Below are 8,501 nucleotides of genomic sequence, written 5' to 3'. Positions count from 1 at the left end.
ATCAGGTTTTGGAACAAGTATCTGTGATAAGGTTTTTAGGGGTGTGGATGGATTTGAAATGGACTTTTAGTACACACATTCAACAGTTAGTGGACAAATGTAAAAAAGATTCAATATTTTAAGGTGCTTTGCGGGGATAGACTGGGGTGCAAATCGTTATTTTTAAAGAGAATATATTGTGCAATGATAAGATCTGCAATAGATTATGATAGTATAGTGTACAGTTCTGCATCAGCCTCTTTTATCAAAAAGGTAAATGGTATTCAATCCCAAGCTTTAAGACTATGTTGTGGTGAATTTAGATCATCTCCAGTAACAGCATTACAGGTGGAAGTGGGGAAAATGCTTTTAGACATCAGAAAACTCCAACTGAAAATGGTTTATTGGACTTCGAGAAAAGGTCATCATAATATTTTGAAAATGTTTTGAAAGAGTGCTGGGTGTATGAATATAAACAATTAAATAGCTTTGGATTGGTAAGAAATAATCAGGCTCAAGACATAGGAATATAAATTGTTTAAAATAGCCCAACAGTGGCTGTACCTGTAACACCCCCTTGGCTCTTTCCTATGCCATTAGCTGACTTCCAGCTGCTGGATAAAACCAACGATAAACATAGGAGTGTTCCTAAAGATGTAGATGTTCCGTGTAAAATCTGTCTGTGTACATACAGCAGCAGCAGTTTACATTCCATACTTTAAGTACAGAATTGCAGAAATGACATCTGATCTTTTATCAGTTTATGCAAACAGAACTGATAGCTATTAATTTGGCTCTTCAGTGGGTTGAAGAAATCTGCCCTTAAAATATAGAAGTATGCTCTGATTATTATTACTTATACAAGTTTAATATGTGGGAAGTCTTCATCTAGGCAAGATATTCTATTTGGGTTTAGGATACGTCAGTCACAAATAACAGTTTCTTTCTTGTGGGTGCCAGCTCTTGTGGGTGTAGAGGGTAATGATGAGGTGGATGTATGGCTAAGCAGGCTCTGAAACATTCTAGAATAGAGGTTAGTGTTCCATTGAGAAAGTCAATTGTTTAAGGATTAATTTAAGGAGCAGTAAAAGGGATGTGGCAAGAGAAATGGACTAAGGAAGTTAAGGGATGACATCTCTACAATATTCAAAGTCAAGTTGGATATGTCAATCAATCAATATTTATTTATAAAGCACATTTAAAAACAACCATGGTTGACCAAAGTGCTGTACAAGGTAAAATGTATATTACAAGTAAATAAAAACATACAAAAACATACAAAAAGGGCAGTGGTGGCTCAGCGGTTAAGGCTCTGGGTTACTGACCAGTTCAAGCCCCAACACCACCAAGACACCACTGTTGGGCCCTTGAGCAAGGCCCATAAACCTATCTGCTCCAGGGTTGCTGTATCATGGCTGACCCTGCACTCTGACCCCAGCTTAGCTGGGATATGTGAAAAATAAATAATTTTATCATGTATATGCAGAAATGTATGTATAATGTGTGACAATTGATCAATTAAATTAAATTAGATAAAATAATAAAAAGAAGATTAAACCGGTCACAATATTTAAAGAATATTGAAAGCTAAAGAGAAAAATATGTCTTTAGAGAAGACTTAAAAGTTGAAATTGAGGGAGATAATCTAATATATAGAGGTAGACTATTCCATAGTTTCGGTCCTACAAATGCTCGATCACCACGTTTTTTTTTTTTTTGTCTAGATCTAGGCAAAAAAAGTAAACCAAAATCTGAAGATCTCAAAGTTCTAGAAGGAATATATGGCTGAAGCAAGTTTGACAGATAATTAGGGGCCAAATTATGTAGTGCTTTGTAAACAAACAGTACAATTTTGAAGTCAATTCTGTACTTGACAGGAAGCCAGTGCAAAGCAATTAGAATAGGTGTAACTGACTTGTAATTGCGAGTCCCCGTGATAAGTCTGGCAGCAGCATTTTGTACCATCTGCAGAGGAGAGAGGGAAGACTGAGAGTCTTCCATAGTAAAGAGAATTACAATAATCTAAACGAGATGTTACTAAAGCATGAATCACAGTTTGAATGTTGTGCGCGTGGGTAAAAAAGGTTTTACTTTTGTGAGAAGTCGAAGATGATAAAAGCATGACTTTACAACCGCACTAAATTGTTTATCAATTTTTAATTGTTATCAAATTGTACACCTGGATTTCTGGCGCATTATGTTTTATATGGGGCAAGAGAACGTCGAGGTCAGCAGAACAATTTTCCTTAGGCCCAAATAAAATAATTTCTGTTATTTGAAAGCCATAACTTAAACTCTTGTAGACAATCCATCAAGGGTTGTAAGGCTGATTTATCATTATGTTTTAGTGGAAGATAGATCTGAGTGTCGTCAGTAGTGAAAAGCAACTTTGTATTTATTAAACATAACAGTGAGAGGAAGCATATACAGGGAGAACAACACCAGACCAAGGATTGATCCCTGAGGAACTCCACATTTGAGAGGTATATTAGAGGAGGAGTGATGGCCAATACGAACAGTGATCCACCTATTTGTCAAATAGGAGCGGTACCACTGTAGTACAGTACCACGAAGGCCCACTGCTATCTCCAAGCGGGTCAACAAGATCTCATGGTCAACCAGATCGAATACAGCACTCAGGTCTAACAAGTCTAAAGCCATAGATTTCCCTGAACCAGTCTTGGTGAAAATATCATTTGAAACTCTTAAAAGAGCTGATTCAGTACTGTTTAAGGGTTTAAAACCAGATTGAAAGATTTAACGTATAGAGTTAACAGTCAAATATGATTGTAATTTAATCAATACCACTTTCTCTTGAATTTTCGATAGAAAAGGTAGATTAGAAATTGGGTGAAAATTAGACAACGTGGAGGGATCAATGTTTGTTTTTTTAGTTAAGGTGACACAGCAGCATATTTAAGGCAGTTTGGGAAGGAACCAGTAGCTAGACATTTGTTAATGATTAGCAACAGGGCAGGACCAACAGTGTCAATGATTTGTTTAAGGAAAGTAGGCAGAATAACATCCTGGTGACATATTGTTGGCTTTATATGACCTACAATTCCCTTACATATATGTGAATATTATATATGGAAATAGAAGGGATGACACAATATTAACAAGACTCCGGATTGGACACTCTGCAGTCAATCAATCATTGTATAACATTGGTTAACTTGAATCTGATTGCTGCATTAAATGTGGTCTTTCTGAAACAGTTGAACATGTGCTGTTAAATTGTGTTGCATATGACAGAGAAAGATTAAATGTGAGTCTATTCAGAATCTGCTAAATAATTCTTCAAAAGTGTATGGTGCTCTTTTAATATATCTTAAGACAACAAATATGTATGGTAGGATTTATTTGACAGGGTGTTTTTTATTTTTCTTCCATCAACGCTCCACACTCCAACAGTAGGTGGCAGAAATGCACCAAAATCTGGTTTGCCAGAAACTGTGTACTGTCACAGTATGTACTGTATTTGATGAGAATTGCACTTCTCGGCCGGTAAAACAGTATGTTCTTTAGGTATGCGAGAGGCAGTATGAATAGAATTCGGAGATACTAACATCCAGGATCCGAGGTCTTTTTCTCCATAATTTGGAATGTCCAATTCCCAATGCACTCTAGGTCCTCGTGGTGGTGTAGTGACTCGCCTAAATCCGGGTGGCAGAGGACGCATCTCAGTTGCTTCCACGTTTGAGACCATCAATCCGCGCATCTTATCACGTGGCTTGTTGTGCATGTTAACGTGGAGATCTAGCATGTGTAGAGGCTTCCCTCTATTCTCCGCGGCATCCACGCACAACTCATCACACACCCCACCGAGAGTGAGAACCACACATTATAGCGACCATGAGGAGGTTAACCTAATGTGACTCTACCCATCCAAGCAACCGGGCCAATTGGTTGCTTAGGAAGCCTGACTAGAGTCACTCACCACACCCTGGATTCTAACTTGCGACTCCAGGTGTAGCAGTCAGCGTCTTTACATGCTGAGCTACCCAGGCTCCATAAACAAGTGCAATTTAAGCACAATAAGCAACATTGTTTGTGTATACATCACTTACTGTTGAAAACAGCCTTCAGTCCTTCAGCCTTGGCGGTTCTCTGCCATTTGTTTTAAATCCAGCATTTGAACGTGACGTCTCTTCAGCTCCCGATGCATTGTGGGATAGGAAAGTGTTCAACCAATCCACACTTCAGATTCCCGCCGGACGTAATAGGTCGTCCGGGCATTATAAATACTATGGATTCGGACATACTACTCCACTGGCATACTGTTTTTGGCATACTATATAATAGGGAAGTATACGGACGCAGGGCCTGTGAGACTTATATTCAGGTGCAACATTATATACGGAAATACGGTAAGTGGTTCTAAAAGGATTATGTCATGCCACTCCCTTTACAACAGATTTTATTAATATTTAAATGATTTTAAGTCTGTACTGAGACACAACTGACATATCTGATATATTCACTGGTTAATTCACTATATGTGACGAAGCAAGTTGCAATTGGACTGTCCTGGCTTGTTTGGATGAAGGATTTTCTGAAAGAGGAGAAGTGTTGTCTGGAATAGGTGCAGTCGAAACTGAACACATACTGATCTACAAGTCCTGGTGTGCCATTGTTGTGATTTGTACACAGATTATCATGTTTAATTGATGTTTTTTGTGTCATTATTTTTTTTTTGTCCCAATGTTGTCTAAATCATGGGTTATTAGGTTTTTTTGAAAGAAATTACCTGCAGTTGGCCATTATATACACATCTTAATAAATGTGTACACTGCTGTTATTGAGTTTGTTAATGGTGCTTTCTAAGGCAAGCATCACAATTACTTTTGCTAATATTTAAGGTTAGGGACATGAATGATACCTGAAATCATGTAGATTGTTAAGGAGAAGTGTGCTATTACCTTTCCCAAACAATTAGACTTACGATTTTTGAACAAAAATCTGGTGAAAAAAACTTAGACTTCAACTGAAGACCAATCTAGGGACCAGAATATAACAGAGACATAGGCGTGGGATTTCTTTTTTTTTTTTTTTTACCAACCATCAAGCAAATACTCATAACACCCTAATAATCTCACAGAATACCCCACAGCAACCACCAGGAACCATATAGCAATGCATGTAAATCTAATATATATAAATATTCTATAATGAATTTTGTACCTACAAGCTCCATAAGAGGTCTAAGGTGGAATATTCAGCCACCTTAATACCAGCCAGTATTGTCAGAATTTGAACTGGTTCTTATTGTAATCCAGTTTCAACTTTACTTGAGGACACTATTGTTGATACAGTTGTGCAGACCCATTGCCATCTGCTTCCAATGGCACACGGAGTGCGTCTGTATCATTAACTGGGTTAATTCCCTCTGGAACATCATCTGAGAGATAAATGTCCTGTGAGATAATCTCTAATCCAGGATTTTTTGTGCAGGATCATCAAACTCAATTAAAGTTTACTCCATTTGCATTGTGAACAAGAAGAGTAAGCTTCTTCCTGAACACTGCATGTTATGTGTTGGATGTCTTATGTTATGGCTGTGCTGGCTGATCTCACTCTCAGAGAGAATGACCAAGGGATGTAAAGTAAGGATACAAAAAAAAACGTTGAGCATGAAAAAGTTGAGCATGTCATAGCAAGTGTAATAGGGGTATACTTTTAGTTTTTGCTTTAGAGCTTTTTAAGTGTTAAAGCTGTAAGTACCCCTTTTCAGTGATTTTAATAAGTACAATATAGAAACTTTTCCAAACAATTTGGGAAAACAGATTAAAAAATGGTGACTTTAGCCTAAGGGTGTGTAGTTTGCATCCCAGGGAGGGGGAAAGGGAGGGGGGAAACAATTCAGATACAAAGGATTGCAAATGGCTACACACTTCTGACATCAGCAATCAATAACATTACAGCCTCTATTTTCATGAGCAACAACCATGTGCAATGTTTAATCTACTATTCGTGAAAGCGCTAATTCTAAACTAAATTTTCGTGCCAGCGCAAAGCACAAGTGGCCGTGGTAAAATGTATCAAAACATCAAATTATGTTCCTGACAATCAAAGCTGTAGCCATCCTATTTATGAGATTTGTGTTAAACTTTCCAGAGTTCATGGTTTATTTGATTAAATTTTTTTTTTATTCTTTATTATTATTCTTTTTTCAGGCTATATTTACAATTGTATTTATGATTCCATTTATATTGGTATTTTTCCACCTGTTTTTAAGTTTTTCTGCAAAACAGGCCGATGGAAAAGGTTAGAGAGGGTAGAATGTTTGGATTTGGTATGATTTTTTGACCACGTAGTTATTTTTTAAGTATCCGAAACTGAAGAAAGCTGCCTCATCAAAGGTATGTGTGAACTGTGCAATAACAAGTGTATAGTCTCTCTCTCTCTCTCTCTCTCTCTCTCTCTGTGCTGGTGGCACGGGAACAGATTTGGATCTATTAGTGTAAATTGTAAAACTGTAAATGTTTATAATAACTAGTCATCAACATGATTTGACCATGTTGGAAACTGGTCTGGTATAAATTGGCCATATTATTATTATTTATATAAATTGGCCATATTGACCTCGGAATGTTGTTGTGATGACGTCACAACCAGCCCAGCTTGCCCCCCCATCAAAATTTGTATCTGTGCCGGTGGAGTGTGTGTATGTGTGTATGTGTGTGTGCGAGCATGTGTCATACAGTAACAATAGCCTAATATTTTGACTAATCCCAGTAATACAAGTTAATTTAAAGGTCACCACATAAATTTATAGGTACTGAAAAATAATTTTTATGTTAAATTTGTCACATTATTTGATAGATTGACACTGTTTAGTGTGTAATAAAATTACTTTTAAAAGGGCACTAATGTTTTCCTGGTTGAAAAAGTTCTACCTGCAAAAGAAATGGATAGGGACTGTTTATTTTCTATGATGGGCTCACAGACATTCATGACTGGGTTGCCACATGGGGCTAGCCATGATGAGATTGAATAAAATCTTTATACCATATTTGCTTTATAATCCCCATATTATCAGACACTTTCACTACGGATTATACACCGATGAGCCACAACATAAAACCACCTGCCTAATATCGTGTAGGTCCCCCTCGTGCCAACAAATCACCTCTGACCCATAAAGGCATGGACTCCACAAGACCTCTGAAGGTGTCCTGTGATATCTAGCACCAATTCGATAGCAGCAAATCCTTCAAGTCCTTGAAGTTTTGAGGTGGGACCTCCATGGATTGGACTTACTGATCCAGCACATCCCACAGATGCTCAATCGATTTAAGATCTGGGGAATTTAGAGGCCAAGTCAACCCAAAAACATTTTGAACGTATCTGAGCACAAACATGTTTTGAAATTTTTTTTTATATTTTGGTTATTAATGTTTGTTTGTTTTACTTTTGATTGTATTTTGTGATTTATTAGCCTGTAAGGTATACAGTGTCGGTGTGTGACACTACCAGAATTTATTCAGTTATGTTATCAAATAGCCTAAATCAAATAACAAATATACCGTGACATGGTTGAAATTTGCAGGGTTAGTAATGACACATAGGCCAATGCTGCAATGTTTGAATTCACATATTTAGGATTAGGTTAGTAGTTAAGAATTGTCCATTGGGGAAAAAAAAAAAAGAAAAATAGAAACACATTAGCTGATCACTAATCTGACTTTAAATTAAAATTCAAAGTACATGGCTATGTTCATCAATAATGATTATTTCAGTGCAGTAGTTAGTAGTATAGCTTGTATCTTACCACTAGATGGCGTGATACGTTAATTTACCATATGACAGTTTTGGTGTTTTTAGATATTAGAAGTAAAGACACTCTTTGACATTATGTATTCTAGACAACTATACTTTTCCCTTATGGTATCAGAGGCAGACGAAATAGGATCTTGTGTGTTTATCATCTTCAGAGGTATAGTAACAGATTATTATCAAGGGCCACCTAGTGTCAAAACAAACTTTCAGAAGAGAGTTGTATGAGCACATGCTACTACTAAGAAATTATGGTGAAAAACTGTGTACAGTGAAAAATGAAATAGTCTGATGTTGATCCTCTGGTTCTGGATGTTGCCAGAAATAAATAAAGAAAGAAAGAAAGAATCATTACCTTATACCAGGAGAGCATGTATAAAAGTGTTTTTCTTCAATCACTGTTCAAAGCAGTACCTGGGCATAAAGCTAATTTGGTTGCTTGGTGAGCATTATGTACCACGGTATAAGTATGCTGAGTTCCCTTCAGAGTGTGTTTTATTCTCTTACAAGTATTCTCTTACACTGACCAGCCAGAACCTTAAAAAATACAAATTACTCAGTGATACCTAAAGTGCAGCAGAACTGATATTTCTAGCATAAGCTCAGTGCATCGGGCTGATCTGAATCTGATCTACATTAAGGTTATCCTAAGATAATATGAGGTAACATTGATGTTGCCTTTTGGATCATATTTGAAAATATATATTCATTTACTCACCCTCATGCCATCCCAGATGTGTATG

The sequence above is a fragment of the Xyrauchen texanus genome, chromosome 24, assembly GCF_025860055.1.
Source record: "Xyrauchen texanus isolate HMW12.3.18 chromosome 24, RBS_HiC_50CHRs, whole genome shotgun sequence".
Lineage (NCBI taxonomy): Eukaryota > Metazoa > Chordata > Actinopteri > Cypriniformes > Catostomidae > Xyrauchen > Xyrauchen texanus.
This window is presented reverse-complemented; position numbering follows the sequence as displayed.